Here is a 16999-nt window from a genome sequence, read left to right on the forward strand (position 1 = left end):
GTGGAATCATCCACTGGGAGACTCCCATGTCCATCGTTTAGATTCTGCCTTCTGGAACTGTGAGTTACTATGGATGGTTCTGGTCGACATGATGAACTCAGACAGTCTCTCACCCTGTTTGTTCCATTCTAGGCCATGGGTCCCGATGTGAAGTTCTTCAGCTGATCTTCTTGGTCCTATCTTGGCATTAAAGTCACCCACAATGATCTTGTAGAAGGTGTGGTATTCTTTATAGAACTTCTCCAGCTCCATGTAGAACTTCTCGATTTCTCTTTCATCATAATGAGATGTTGGTGCGTAGACAACGAAGATAGAAACTGCAGGCAGTGAGCCACATCTATTCAAATGTAAACATCCGATTTGGCTTGTTAGGCATTCGAATGAATCAATGCTCATGGCCAAGTTTGTGTTGACAAGGACACCGACGCCTCCGACACCTCTTTTATCACATGTTCCGAGGAACAATTCTTCTCCAGTGTCAAAAACTGCATGGTGAGATTCGTGCCTTCTTGTCTCGGTCAGACCAATGATGTCGTACTTGATCATTCGCGCTTGTACCATCAGGTCCTTGATGGATGCATCTGATGCTAGCGTAGGTGCATTGAAAGTACAGATGATCATTTTTGTCTTCCTTCATTGTGGCAGCCTAGTACGGCCTTGAGATTTTGTCGGCCTCTCCTTTCTCATCCTTCTCAGTGCTGCCATGTCGGTGAAGCCTTCAGGGTCAGATGAATGAGACCATTTGTAGTTACTGGTTTTGGCATATCGAATACACAACTGATAGCTTGCCAGGCTCTTCCGTGCAAGCGAAATACTCTCAGTAGCTTGCCAGTCTTTCCGAGAGGGATAGAGACTTTTGGGGCGACCTCTAATCACCCTTGTAGGTGTTAACATATTTGAACCCTATCAAATATGGTATGAGAATTCTGGAAGATGGGTATTTAGTGTCTTATGATGTGTCGCTCTGCTGACACAGTTTTAGAATTAAACTCAAAAATAAAATCTAATAAAAATCTAAATAAAAAATTATATAATGTTCATGGTTTGTATCACCTTTTTAATTTGACCTACAAACTAGACTCACCAGTCTTAAATTAGAATTATGTCAAGAATTTAAGGGATAATCTGTGAACAGAACAGCACTGCCAATATGAAAAGCTAAGTTGGGGCTGGAGTGATAGCACAGAGGGTAGGATGTTTGCCTTGCACTCGGCCCACCCAGATTCAATTCCCAGCATCCCATATGCACCTCCAGGAATAATTCCTGAGTGCAGAGCCAGGAGTAACCCCTGTGCATCGCCGGGAGTGATCCAAAAAGTAAAAAAAAAAAAAAAGCTAAGTTGGCTGTTTTCATTCCATTTTAATAATAATGCAGAAGCAGAAATGCCATTACAGAGAACTCCCTCTCTACTTTATTTTTTACCTTCCTCACTTGCCTATCAGTCCCACTATTCTGCCTTCAAAGTAACTCTCAATTCTGTTTCCTCATCTTATTGTCCATGGCTTCATCTTGGCATGGACTGCATCACCTTGGTAGGATTACTGCAGTAACCATGGCTTGTGTTCCAAATTTTAAGTCCTTTTTTCATACTGTTTATTATTCAAAGGAGAATACACTGCTTAATTCTTAAAATACAATGCCACTCAACTTCTTCATGAAAAGTCCTGTAACAGAGTCAGCCTGGATGCTGGGAATGGCTGTGTTGGCCTCTCTTGCCACTGACTTGATTGACACCAAATCTCACTAAGTCAAGTTCTGCCAAAAACACACCCTATTAAAAGAATTCTATAAAATTCATACTTGGCAACATGAGAAAATACCTATTTTTTACGCTGTGCCTCTCTCCGCATGGTTTTAACTTTATCACGCCAGACAGCTGTCCTTTTTCTTAATGTCCATCTACTGTAGTCTTTGAACTAATGCTCACTAGTATATTTGCCTGGGGTACCTTCCTACCTTCCACTGGGAAAGCTATTGTTATGATGAAGGTGATGTGGAGTAAATTGTGATACCTTTCTCCCAGCTAATTGCCAACTCCACACTTTGTGTGGTCTATGAAGCTCTCTTCTCAAGAAGACATTTCCAGATATTGTTGTTGGAAATTTAAAGGGATGGGATCCTGATCCCATTGCATTAATATCTTTATAAGAAAGAAGACACCAAATAATTATGTCTTTGTCTCTGTCTCTCTGTTACTCTTCTTTCTCTTTCTTCTTTGTCCTTTGTGAGAATGGTGAGAAGAATGTAGGCATCTGAGATCCCAGAAGATGCTGGCTATCGCATCTAAGATTCCTAGACTCTATAGTTGGGGGAAATCAATATTTATTGTCCAAGTCATTCAGTCCGAAGTATTTTGTCTTGGCACCTCCTGCTGACTGAAACAAAAGATTCTGCCCAAACTTAACTATTTGAAAAACATGTTCTCAAGTCGGAGGCAAGATACCTTCCTTTTGCTTCTATATCAGCATCACAAGGTGGTTATCGTTTTCACCTTCTGTACCAGGGCTGCTGCTTTTATTTAAAAAAATATTTTTGTTTTAACTGTTACACATTGCCCACCACAAGAAAACCTGTGGTGTTCAATTTTTGAGATCCCCCAACCTTTCCCCTGGAACCCTTAGATCACAGCTCTATTGATTATGTCAGAGTTGTAGCCACTGAGAATCTTCTAATTCCTTGCTTTGTTTCTTTGCATATGTGTGAGATCATTTATATGTTTACCTATTTCTTTTGCCTTCACTTTACTGATCATGCCTTTCTCCAATTCCATCCAAGTTGCAACAAATCTCATGGTTTCATCTCTTCCCACAGCTTACTGGTATTCCATGTACATACAGACTACACTGCTTTGACCACTCATCTGACTGACAAGAGCTTCTTCAACTTTTTCCCCTTGTAACTGTTTTCACCTGAGAAATAAAATATGGGGAGTACTACTTGAAATGCCTTATATCTGTTTGATGTTTCATTTTGAATTAATTTTTGACTGTTGTGTCTTTTACTGTTGCCAAGTTTTTTTGAGACTTCCAAGTCTCAACATCCTCTCACCCCTCCTTCCTAATGCTTTTGTATTGTTATATAGCCATGCCACCCACTGTTTAAGTGGTTCAGTTAAATGTAATCAGTGAATTCCTTGAAGGAACTGTACAGACCAATGCCCATTCCTAGAATGAGTCAGTCTACTAGAAAAATTCTCACTCCTCATTGTTGTGAGAATCGTCACTCCTTTACAATGGACCAAGGGGACTAATCCTTAACCTGCTCCTACAAACTAACTTTAAGGGGATCATTGCCTATAAATCAGGACAGGTGGCCAAGATGATGTGGGAATTGTCAACAAATTATCACTGGGTCAATTGTGGAGATGTGAATATTGAAGGGAGTCCTTTATTTGTCTTCAGATCTAATTTTTTCACTTTACCCAATTATTTTGGTATAGGATCCACATTCAGCAATGCTGGAAGCTATTAGCAAAGGTCCTTTTGGCAGTGCTTGGGGGAACCATGTAGTGCTGAGATCAAGCCAGGCCTCCAGCATGCCAAGCTTGTGCTCATTCCATTGAACTATCTCACTGGTCCCTTGTATATTTTAATGTTTAAAGAGATACAATGTTGAGAGAATACCATGTTTGTTGAACATTCAGTGGTGTTTTGAACATATCTTCTGAAGAACATAGTGTTTGGGGAATAAATGTCAAATGAATGTCTCATAAATAACTTCCAATTTGAAGCTAATGTGGCTGGCATAAGTAGCTGTTGTGGCTGGGAGGTCTTATGAGTTGTTTCTTGGGAAAGCTAACTGCCACCACACTTCGGATACTTACTACCAATGGGGTTATCCCAATGAGGCAGCCCTATGAAAGAGACTTTCTGCCTCTTTATGTAATCTCAAATACAAACAAGGTAATAAGAAAGCATCTTTAGTTATTAAAACACAAATCCTGTCCCTAAGAGAAACAAATATGATCATGTATTTTCAGATGGTTTTTATCTCCAATGTGGAATAAAGCAATTCATTACTACAAGTGTCCAGTTTCACATTGCCCCACTGCCAAAAAAATAGTGGGCACTTTGCTCATTTGGGCTAGGACTGTATTATTTATTTCTCCCTCACTTTAGTTTTGTGATACCCGTTAATTCTTTGTTATTTTTTATGGGACTTTTGGTAGTGGAGATATATTAAAGTGCATGTCCTTAACCTTTGTGTCTATTTTCCTGATCAGTTTCCATATTGTGACCTGCTTCTGTTTTCATTTGTGGTTAATTTGTCTTCTAATTTTTCAGGCAAGTGGTGTTAAACTGACTGGGCAAATTAGACTTGGCAGCCTTTGAGGGTGTCCTGGCAGGTTTTCAGGAGTGGAGGCTTAGCCTTCAACAGTTACTGTGATGTAGCTCACTGAACAAGTAAAATGGGACGATTCATCCAGGAGGTCATACAGTCTTGTACTTGGACAGCCCCTGGCTCAGAATCTCAACTACCATTTAATTACTGTTTGATCTGGTAAGCTTCTTGACTTCTCTGAACCTTAGGATTTACCAACTATAAATAGTGATGCCTACCTTGTAGATTGCAAAGATCAGAGACTGTATGCAAAAAACATTTGGTGAATGTGAATGTTTAATAAATATGAGCTCTTATTAACAGTGTCCTTGTGGGTCCATTGTCTTTGTGTTCAACACAAAGGTTAAGGACATGCACTTTAATATATCTCCACTACCAAAAGTCCCAACAGACAACAGCATATGCCTGTTGGCAAGGAAGAGTTCAAGATAAGTAGGGCATATAGGAAATTTGGGACATGGAAAGTCCTGATAAAACTGCTATTTTCTTCTAGAGAAATGTCTAAATCATTCATGATAGATAGTTTTGATTTTCTTTTTTAATATCTCTGGGAACAGAGATTTTAACTCTTCACGAGGAATTTTATTCAAGTGTTTTATCATCATAATGGTTAGGAAGTACCTCTTTATAGTCAACAGAAATTTGTCTGGTTTTAATGCAAGCTCATTTCCTCAAATTCAAACCTCAGGGAGAAAGAGAAAAGATGTGATTTTCACATATAGAGTCATCACTGTTTTTCTATTTTTCTTAGTCTGAGTGACCAGAAGGCCTCGAACAGCTCTTTATGGACCACAGTTACCTTTGCTCTGTTATCTTTGGTCCTTTTCTTTGAAGTGAGTTTTTATATTCACATTTATCTTTGTACTCTCTGCAGTGTCAAACTATTACATATTGTGAGGGAAACATTTTCTCAAGCCTATAAAAACTAAAAACAAAGAACATCTGTACTCAGTTTGATGCTATACTTAAAAATCTCAAAATCTCATACCAGAAAAGAGTTTGCAATATAAACAGGGGTTTGACAAAGGAGTCTCAAATCTTTTGTGATGACTAATAATAATAGAAAATGGAAGTTAAGAATAAGAGTACTGGTATTTTACAAACATATTGGAGGGCTAAGTCCTACTCTTGTGACACCTGTGACTGTGAGCAAGTTTTGTAATTCTCCAGCTCCATTTTTCTCCTCTTGACAGACAGTCAGCATACTTTCTATCCTTCTAAGCTCCCGAGGAGACCACATATTCCACATTGCCTCTCAGCTCCAGGACCACCTTTGTAATGCTCTGCCTCAATAGAGAGCCTTCACTGAGACCTCTCCTTCACGCTGAGGAAGATGGTGAATCTCTAGGGAACACTGCAGGAGGAAGGGTTTCCTGCTGCACAAATGAGTCCTGGTGTGAGCATCAGGGTTTCAGAGAGTTTTTCTCATAGCCTTCTCCCAAGAACTATCTTTTAATTTTTTTTTACTTATTTTTAATTTTTTATTGAATTACTGTGATCCACACTTACAAAGCTTTCATGTTTGAGTTTCAGTCATACAATGATCCAACACCCATCTCCCAACCAGTGGACATTTTCCACTCTCCTGTCCCATTCCTCCCCCTGTCTCTATGAACAGCAATTTCTTTCTTACTCTCTCTCTCTACTTAAGGACATTATGGTTTGTAATACAGATACTGAGAAGCCATACGTTTGGTCTTTTATCTCGTTTTATCACACATCTCCCATCTTGAATGACCCCTTCAATCATCCTTGACTTAGAGATTCCTTCTTTTCTCCCCAGCTGGGTGTCTCCACATGGAGACCAGGCAACAACTCAACTCCCTCTGAAGACACCTGTATGTGACTCATGGATCCCCCACCCCAGAGGGTTCCCTCCCTGTCCCCATACAACCTGTTCCTGATCTCTCCTATTTTCCATTCTGCTTTTCTGGTGACCACAAACCAACCTAAGTCTGGGAAAACCCGCAATTCTCCCAACTGTGCAATGGAGTGGTGAGTTATACCTTGTCAACAAAGATTAGACCCCAGCCTTGGGAATGTGTCTTTTCTAGTTTCTTCCTTTAGAGTGTCTATGTGTCATATAATTATTCCCTTATCAGAGTTTAAGTAGTTTTCATATGAGACCTCTCCTCCTTTGCTTCTCTCTCCTCATTAGACTCAGACAAAGCATGAGACCAACCATCTCAATTCTCTGGCTGTGGACAGGGATCATTGACATATTGTCCCATGTTCTGTGCTTGGATATGAGATGTTTCTGCTGCTGCTGCTGACTGCTGTTGTAGTGCGCAGGATAGGAAGACATGAGTATTCTTGGTCAGTGTATGATTATTTCATAACCTTGGCTTAGACAATAACCCCTACTTCTACCAGAATTTCTCTCTCTCTCTCTCTCTCTCTCTCTCTCTCTCTCTCTCTCTCTCTCGGTTTTGGATCACACCAAGTGGTGCTCAGAGACTTGTGGTGCATAGGAACCAAATGGGGTCCCAGAGATTAAACTTGAATGTCTTCATGCATGGGAAGTGCTCTACCTGCTATACTATTATTCCATCATCCCCCTCTTCAGATATTCTTAAACCTGTGTAGCCTTTCTTAGACTTGTTGTCATGCAGTCTTTCCTTCTCAATCACTATGTTAGCACTTAGGCCTACATTGTGATCTCTTCCAATTTTCTCACCCATTTCCTCTGAAATATGATTTACCTTTAAATTTTGAAGACCTAATTCCATCATTTTGTCTCTTTCTTGTAGGACCTACCAAACAAACAGTTGTAAATAGGTAGTAAATGAATTCATAAAGGAAAAGTATGTGCTTGATCAAAGTTGGCCATGAAGATACCAATGATGGCACAATTAGCTTTTGTCAAAACTCCTGCCCATCACATTATCAATACTAAAGAACAGCTTGGTTTTGTTTTATGGCGAAATAATAGCTATTGTTCTTCTGATTACTATTATTCAAGGACACAGACATGCTTTATGATGACATTCATGGTTGATGATACGTCCAAAGCTTATTATTTGTCTTTTTTTAAAAACTGCATCTGACCAATAAACACAGAAATCATCAGAAACCCCAATTAATGATGCAAAATAGTGCTTGGGTCTTCTTGCTAACATTTTATTCTCATAAATTGAAGATGCACAGAATAATGGGGTAAGACCTCAGCTTTAGGAAATTATTGCAAGACATTCAGAAGACACTTTTATCTCAGAAGGTTTTTTTCCCTGATTGTTTGGTCCCTGGCTAAAATTAGCAAAACCATCAAAAATTGTGTCCACGTCCTGATCCATACTTCAGCACCCATAGTCTCTTGTTTTAACACCCCTAGATGCTGTGGTATTGGTGCTTCTCTATATTATTGGCAGGGGTGGACCAATAGGTAAACAATGTTAGATGTTCACGGTGTTTTTGAAATTTTTAAAAAGTGGTTGCCATGGTTTTGATTTAGAATTAACAATAATGAATGCATTCTATATTTCTCAAAACCCTGAACATATTTTATTTTGTGAAATAGTTTGGGCTTGAGCGATAGCACAGCAGGTAGGGTGTTTGCCTTGCAAGCGGCCAGCATGGCCGGCCCGAGTTCGGTTCCTCCGCCCCTCTCGGAGAGCTCGGCAAGTTACTGAGAGTATCTCACCCGCATGACAAAGCCTGGCAAGCTACCCGTGACGTATTCAATATGCCAAACACAATAACAACAAAGTCTCACAATGGAAACGTTACTGGGTCCGCTTGAGCAAATTAATGAAGAACGGGAGGACAGTAACAGTGAAAGAATTTATTCTACTATGGGTGCGGAAAAATAGTAGATAAGAAATTGGACCGCATGGGCAGAGCCTGGCAAAATCCCCATGGTGTATTTGGTATGCCAAATACAGTAATGACAGTAGGTCTCATTACCCTGACCCTGAATGAGCCTCCAATCATTGGAAAAAGACGAGTAAGAAGAGGCTGCTAAAATTTCAGGGCTGGGAGGAACAAAGACGTTACTGGCACCCACTCTAGTAATTCGACAATGAATGGGATGACAGTGATACAGTGAAGAAATTGGAGACATCGGTCACCTTCTGTTTCACATGGCTTTGATTCATGGAGCTGAATAGTTTCTCATCCCCCAAATTTCTTATCCTTCAAGTTTAAAAATACTGTTCAAGGACTCAGACCACTGAAGTGTGTGTGAACATTATTTCTGTCTTATTTTGACAAGATTTGTTATATTTATTACTGAAATATTCTGCATCTAGGACTTTGATGCTGTGTGATATATGATATGTTGTGAATAGCTGGTGCCAATTTTCAACTAAAATGCTAACTACAGAGATATTATTGTAAGTGAATAAAGAATAATCATATAAGGTTTGACTTGTTAAGGAGCCTAACTGGAGGCATTTGGGACTTTCCACATTACTTCAGATGCAGAACCAGAAAATGTGACTAAATATTTTGACTGATTCAATCAATGTCTAACTTCTTTGACTGGCGGTCTCTCTCTCTCTCTCTGTCTCTCTCTCTCATATTCACACACATCTCTCTCTAATATATGGTATTTGTATATACATACATATATATAAATAATTATCTACCCTTGATTTGACTTCAGAAAGGTAATATGGATTGGGTATACAGTTATGATGATTTATTCTTTCAGTTACGTTCTTATAGCAGAGGATATAATTTTGGTAATTGGGAATATTTCTTGACTTGCATGCTTAGCCACGCACACACCATTAACATAAATACTGCTTTTCATTCAGGCCCTGGAAACAGTAACTGTAATTAATATGCTCATCCATATGCTTTTTAAAATACCCTTTAAGAGCAAACGATGTTTTTTAAAGAATTAAATATGGATTAAAATTCGTTCTGTAATCACACTAACAAACACATTTGAAAGGATATAAAAGAAAACCCTTTGCTAAGCTGAAATGGCACCTAAGAAATTGATTTCTTATGACAGAGTCTTTGCTGCTTCCTTTTCAGTGGAATGTAAAGAGAATTCTACAATGTAACAATATAATCAGACTGTTTCTTGTCTTTGGCCAAAAGCCAAATATTTAGTTCTTATCTGGTCTAAGCCCATCACCCACAGTGGCTTCCCTTCCCCCTCAGGAGTATGATAGGACTCGCAAGGGTGCTCCCTTAATGTGGCTTTCCATGAACAGCACAGATCTCCAGAAGATTCCAAGTCACGCCAAAAACTAGAGGATGCTGAAATGCTGAACTCCTCACACTCAACCCTATGCACAGAGGTCACAGCCGGTCAAGGGACTTGGGGATTCTTTAAGTGCCATATGAAAGCAAATGAATTTGTGCTCAAACATAGTTCATATGGGTGAATCGCATTAAAAATCAAATTAACAGAGCAAATAAATAATATTTTATGTTTTCCATTATGCTCAGGTCAGCATGGTGGTTGAGTTTGGTGCTAGGGTGGCTTGCTTATAGAATGCTGTTTCTAGTATATTATATTTTAGAAAAGCATGACTATTTTTGAAAGGTGTGAATTGAAGTGAAAACATGAAAAAAGTTAATTAGATATTGCAATTAACAAAGTGGATTCTAAATGAACAACAAATGTATCACATTCTGATATGGGAGTGGTCTCTGATTTACTCCACAGCAGGAGGGAATAAGCCAAGGTCCAAAACAGAAAATCACAGTAAGAGTCAAAATTGGCAGCTGTTCCATTCGGGGGCAGGCACCGTCCCTCCACCTGCCCTCTAGGAACTCTGACAGCCTTCATTTTCTAGAAATCAGTGATAAGCTCCATGCACGAGTGGTGGTGGCACTAAATGCCAGGCCTCACAAAACAGGGGAAGAGTGGACACGCCTTCGTCCTCCCACCTCAATGGGATTCTGAGATGATGCCACACCTGGCCACAGTCTACTTAAGCTCCCACATGGCCGGCATCCAGAGACACACAAATGAACCTTGGACCTGAGAAAATTGCTACTGCAATGAGCTCTTCAGACCTTGTATCACTGTCACTGTCGTTGTCATCCCGTTGTTCATCAATTTACTCGAACAAGCACCAGTAACATCTCTATTTGTCCCAGCTCTGAGATTTTAGTAGCCTCTTCTTACTTGTCTTTCCCAACGCTGCCATATTGGAAGCTCTTTCAGGGTCAGGGGAATGAGACCCGTTATTGTTACTGTTTTTGGCATATCAAATACACTTGCCTGGTAGCTTGCCAGGCTCTGCCTTGCAGGTGGGATACTCTCGGTAGCTTCAGACCCTAATTATTAAAATTTTAGAATTCCTAGAGCATTTGGCCATTCTCGGAGTCACACAACATTATATTGCACACACAACAAACAATACAAAACACATTGTTTAACATTGCCTTTTCAGCAGGTATGAGTGGTGGTGGGTCTGGTCTTAAAATACCAAAGATAATTAAAGTGGAGAAAGAGAGTATTGTGCAAATTGTCTGCCATACAGGAAGGGGGAGGTGTGGAATGGTGGGGAGGGATACTGGGGATTTTGGTGGTGGAAAATTTGCACTAGTGAAGGGATGGGTGTTTGATGACTGTTTGATCGAAATCAAACATTAAAGCTTTGTTACTGTACCTCACAAAGAATCAGTTAAAAAAAAGTCAAAGTTTGGAAAAGGATTTCCCATAAAGATATGCAAATTCCTAAGATGGCGAGCAAATGACAGTGTCATCTGAAAATGTCAGAAGGTCATGTTTGACGTCTGCCCTCTTTATGTCCTGTGGTCTTCATTTGATACCAATCCTCTAATTTCTCTTTCTGGTCAATATTAATCAGACCCGACAAACTAAAGGCTCTGATAGAACTATTGATGAATCCCCACAGCTAACATGTGCCTGTACCTACAGCATGCTTAGTCAATGTTGAGCAAGAGAACATAAATACTTTGATTATCTACAATTAATGGGCCTGATGTGGGGGTATGGGCAATCAGGGGAGAGACAGGTCACAAGATCCAGGCCAGGAGCCAGCAGAGGAAAGACTACGCTGTCAGGGTCTTTAGAGGAAATTACCCAAGCACAGCTAGGTGGACTGATCCTGGGGATGATTAGGATTTGAAAGGAGTGTCCAGCATCAGCCTTGACCCAAGGCAAGGTTAGGTTTATAGAAGTTTAAGAGGTAACTGTAAAAGAACAAAGGATAGAAAGTTTCTGGTATGGCTGCATACACTCCTTGAAATGAGTACCTGTTTCTAGAGAGATGTTGTAATGGTTATTAGCATCTGGTAGCAAGGCCTTGGGAGCTAATGTTTTAGTTCTCAGTCTTGGCTCTGTCACCTACATAAGCTGGTCAGTCTCCAAAATGGTGGGGATGTCCCCTTTGGCTTTAGTTTGCTTGTTTGGACCACACTCATCTGTGTGCAGAGCTTACTCCTGATTCTGTGCTCAGTGACCACTCCCGTGGCTCAGGGGACCATATGTAGTGTTAAGGATCAAACCTAGGTGTGTTGTGTGCAAGGCAAATGCCTTACCCTCTGTACTTTCTCTCCAGCCTCCAAAGAAGCCCTTCTATCTTAATGAAGCAATAACTTATAATCTAGTATGAAGACTATATAAAAATTAAAAATGAAAGTTACACTGTAGGAAAAAATACTTTAAAATGCTAATCATAATTACACATTCACCTGAAGCCCCCAATGGGACAGAGACTAATTCCTGTCAGATGTGCTTGGAAAAATTGCCTTGATTCGTCTCTGCCTATCTATGTTTGCTTCAAGTGCAAGAATAAACCATGGGAAGTATGTTTAGAGACTGAAAGGATAGACAAGTAAGACTGAGGAAGGGCACACAGTCTAAGCATAAGACATAGTCCCAAGGATTGGTAGACAGGGGCCAGGGTACCTAGGCAGGAAGCGGGTCTTCATGCTCTTGAGTTTTCCATCAATGTGTGCAGTTGTCTATGATGGGGACTCTGTTTCTTTAGGTGTGTGTGTGTGTGTGTGTGTGTGTGTGTGTGTGTGTGTGTGTGTACATGTAGTTTTCCCCAAGGGCCAAGGTTTACTCTCTATTAAGTTTTTACTCATTTATTCCACAAATATTTATGAGCCTTTGCTCTACCTTGGACTCCACATGTCACCATAATGATATAATTTGAAAACCATCTGTTGGATGAGTTTGCTTATAAAACATCAACAAACACACTGCCCCTACCTTCTTTGTACCTTTTGATAGTATCTCACCCTTCAGTCTCTGGGATTCTGCCTTCTCTCTAGGAACTCATGTCCCTCTATGCTCCCACTTTTGTTCTGTCCTTAACTGAAGTTATTTCCTGAGTTACACTTTTATCGCATACTCTCTAGTTTTCTGCCCTTTCCCCCAATCTGTGCCCAGTAACATGAGGAAAAACTCTTCTAAAACCTTAACTAGGGGGCAGTACTATAGCACAACAGGTAGAGTGTTTTCCTGCATGCAGTCCTCCTAGGTTCTACCTCTGACACCCTATATAGTCCCCTGAACCTGCCAGGAGTAATTAACTGAATGCAAAGCCAGAATAAGCCCCGGGCACTTCCGGGTGTGGTCCCCAAACAAACAAACAAAAATCTTAATTTTGACCAATAGAGACAAGGATACTAGAAATGATCCACCTGTGTGAAAGGACAGGAGATTCATGTAAAATTAGGGAGAACAAAACTTTAAAGTATCAATAATTGACGAAATAGATCTCCATAGTTTTCTTACTAACCTTTTTCTAACTTTTAATTTATCACAAGCACAAGCTATTAAGGTATATATTAAGCGCTTCCAAATTCAATTTTACAATACACACCATTTCACATTTCTTCACAAACTGGTCAAGTGTCATACTATTTCCCTATGATTCCAAGAGTCATCTATAATCATTTGAATGAAAAATACATTTTATATTTAAATAACAAGTGAGCAGATTTTTTAAACTCACTCGAATAGTGAAATTGATTTGAAAATTCATGTTTTTAAAGTCTGTAAAATGCTGGCACTCATATGTTATTTTAAAACAAATGTATTTTGTTGTTGTTTTGGGGCACACCCAGTGATACTCAGGGGTTACTCCTGGTTCTGCCCTCAGGAATTACTCTTAGTGGTGCTTGGGGTGCCTGGGATCGAACCCGGCTTGGCCACAGCCAAGGCAAGTGCTCCACCTGCTGAACTATTGCTCTGGCTCTCAAAACAGATCTCTTTTATGTATTAATTTTTTCCTGCCACCCCCACCCCCCCGCCGCAATACAAATACATTCTATAGACCCATCAGGTTTCTTATTCTAGAAGCTGCGGCAACAGTAAGCTCTAGAATTGCATGATCCTCTGAAAGGGAATATATAATATATATTGGTTTTTGGGTCTCACTTGGCGATGCACAGGGGTTACTCCTGGCTCTGCACTCAGGAGCTACTCCTGGCGGTGCTCAGGGGACCATATGGGATGCTGGGAATTGAACCCCGGTCGGCCGCGTGCAAGGCAAATGCCCTACCCGCGGTGCTATCTCTCCAGCCCAGAAAGGGAATATTTTTAAGAATTCAAAATGTAGTCTGCCAAAATATGTCTCTAGTGCCTTCCAGAAAGAAGCAGCTGGTTATTGCTAGACTTTGAAAATTCATACTTCTCTTTTACAACAAACCTAGAATTCAAACTTTTCTTGTAGTTTTTTGTTTTCACTTTTTTCTTCTCCAAATAGGTATTTAAATATTATGTAGATATTCAAAACCAAAGGGATAAGAGAAATTCCTGAGTCTTGCAATGCCCATAATATATATTTTAAATATTCAAACTAAAATAGGAGAGACATCGAAAATACAAAAGCTTATCTTCGTGAATTTTCATCATGCTGTCTTTCCAGATGGATTCCACAATATTTGCCAGGAATACTGCTTTATTCATAACTTAGAATAGAAATACATAGAGAACCACAGCAATTGTTCCCACTAAAACTATTTTCTGTAATTACCAACGGAAATAACAGAAATTCTAGGAAAAAATATGTTCATCAAAATAGCAGATTTTTTTCTTTGTAAGCTGTAATTAGTTCCTGTGCCAATTTCCATTCTTTGAATTGCATACTAGAAGACAGGCATTAAAATTTTTTTCTGGTGAGAGAAAAATGAACGTATCTTATAAACACATCCTGACAAGATTACATATTAGTTTTTCTTGAATTAATCAGTAAATAAACAAATTCTTAATACAGGAGAAGTCCATATTTTTTCCAGAAATGTTTACTTTGAAACATTTATTTCCATTCTTTGCATACCTTTAAATTTTTTGGTATCCTCAGTCAGCCTCTTCAATTCCATGGAGAAACCAAATTTGTTCTCTAAATTCAACACACAAGTTTCATATACTAATAGCAATCATTTGAGACAAAATAAGAACTATTTTAATGCAGTTATCCCTTCCTACTTTGTTATGTTTTTCTGCCATACCAGTAAACTCAAAATTCTAATATGGAAGTTTTGGTTGTAATTTAAAATAAAGATTACTAAAAATATAATATGCGCTAGATGCTATCCCAGTTGATTAAAAAGCAAATACAATAAAATTCCTGTTGCATGAGCCTATAGCTCACCTTTTTTTTTTTTTTTTTTTTTTGCTTTTGGGACCATATCAAGTAGTGCATGGCAGAGCCTGGCAAGCTCCTTGTGGTGTATTTGATATGCCAAAAACACTAACAACAAGTCTCACAGTGGAGACATTACTGGTGCCCGCTCGAGCAAAATTGATGAACAACAGTGCTACAATGCTACTTCTGTACATTTCCTACCATCAATGTCTTTAGTTTCCCTCTGGCACCCCCATCCCTGCTTGCTTCTATGGCAGGCACTTCTCTCTCTCTCTCTCTCTCTCTCTCTCTCTCTCTCTCTCCACCTCTGATCCCTCTGATCCCTCTTTTTTCCCTTTCGGGCATCATGGTTTGCAATACAGGTACTGAAAGGTTATCATGTATATCACTTTACCTACTTTCAGCACAGTTCTTGTCCAGAGCGATGTTTTCCAACTCTTATTGCCATAGTGGTCCCTTCTCTATCCTAACTGTCCTCTGCCCCCCCACATACTCATCTATGAGATTAGATTTTTAAAATATTTTTGTCTGTCTTTTTCTTGACTCGCTAAAGACATTTTTTCTCTGAGCATTTTTTAATGTCATCACCTTGTCAAAAAATTGTTCACTTTGGAGTTTTGCATCATATGGATAGACATCTTTTCAATCTAAGATTAATTTTTTCCAAAAATATTTTATGATTGCTTCTAGAATTCTAATAATTTTAGTTGTGATATTTAAAACACATATTTATTTGAAATCCTGCATTTAGTTAATACTGAATCATGAGGATGACTCCAACTCTATTATTTTATTCCAACACTTCAGACACCATATGATTACTATAGCACATATACATAAACCACAAATTTGAAAACTCACATTTGTAAGTGCTGAATTGTCATAAGTGTTAGAGTTTAATTTTTAACTTCCTATTCTTTTCTTTGGATGGCAGTTTCCATGTTTCAGCACCACGTAAATTTTTCTAATATGTTATGATAAATGATTTTTTACAGTCTTTTAAAAATGTGTGGCATCTAGTGTTAATTTGTTAAAAAAAGATAATTTTTTTTCATTAAGAACTTAAGAAAAGAGCCCTGGCAGAAGTTCCAGAACTAAAGTACCTCCACACTCATGGTCACTCTCCACTGGCCCAGACAGCCTTATTCATGAGTGAATCTGCTAAAAAACCCAGGTATGCGGGACTTGTGACTGAAATTTCCAGTTTCATGCAGAGTTAGAAATAGGCCATCTCCCCCCATTATCCTGTCATTGGTAGCCTGGCAATCATGCCCAGGATCTGTCTCTGGTACCATCTAAGCTCATTAACAGCCATGATGCAGAGACTCACAAATAAAGCTCTTGGAAGGGTACAACGCAGAACAACACACTGCAGAGATACCTCCAGACCCCAAAGTCACCATCCAGTTAAAAAAATTAAATTAACCTCTTCTGCATAACTCTATTTAAAATTTTAGAATTCCTGGACATTTTATATTCCTGGACATACTGGCAATCCCTTATACAAGGGCTTACTGGCTCCAGGATGAAATACAACAATCTTCACAAACTTTTCTTGAAGGAAACCTTTTGGGATCATTTTTAGTGGATTGTTCATAACAAGCAATATAAAATAAATTATTTAGGTCCTACTTTGGAGGCAGGGTTTGGGGGTTAGGATGGAAACATCAAAATATGATGATGGGTAGGTGTAATGGTGGTGGAATTGGTTTTGGAATATTAAATGTAACAAATTATTGTGAATAGCTTTATAAAAATAAAATTAAATTGAAAAAATTAAGAGCAGCTTCCACAGAAATCCTTTTGTGTACTTAAGAGAGCATCTACCTAAAATTCATTTAATTGTTGGATCTAAGCACATATTTCTTTTATGTTTGCCTCTTGCTAACTTCTATCTTCATTTTTGTTCTTTCTGTTATCTTGAATTGCAGCTCTAACTGTATGCTTGTAATTTCATGATCTATGTTTGTTTCTAAATTTTCAATAATCTGAAATAATTGAAGGAAGGATCATGAAACACCTTTTCTTTTCCACACCAGCTCTTTCTCAAGATTCCCAGCTATTTGCTCTGACCCTTTTCAGATAACGTGCTATGATTTTTCAAAGAACGTTGTTATTCTCAAAG

Source organism: Sorex fumeus, unplaced genomic scaffold, assembly GCF_029834395.1.
Source record: "Sorex fumeus unplaced genomic scaffold, SorFum_2.1 ptg000002l, whole genome shotgun sequence".
In the NCBI taxonomy this organism is placed as follows: domain Eukaryota; kingdom Metazoa; phylum Chordata; class Mammalia; order Eulipotyphla; family Soricidae; genus Sorex; species Sorex fumeus.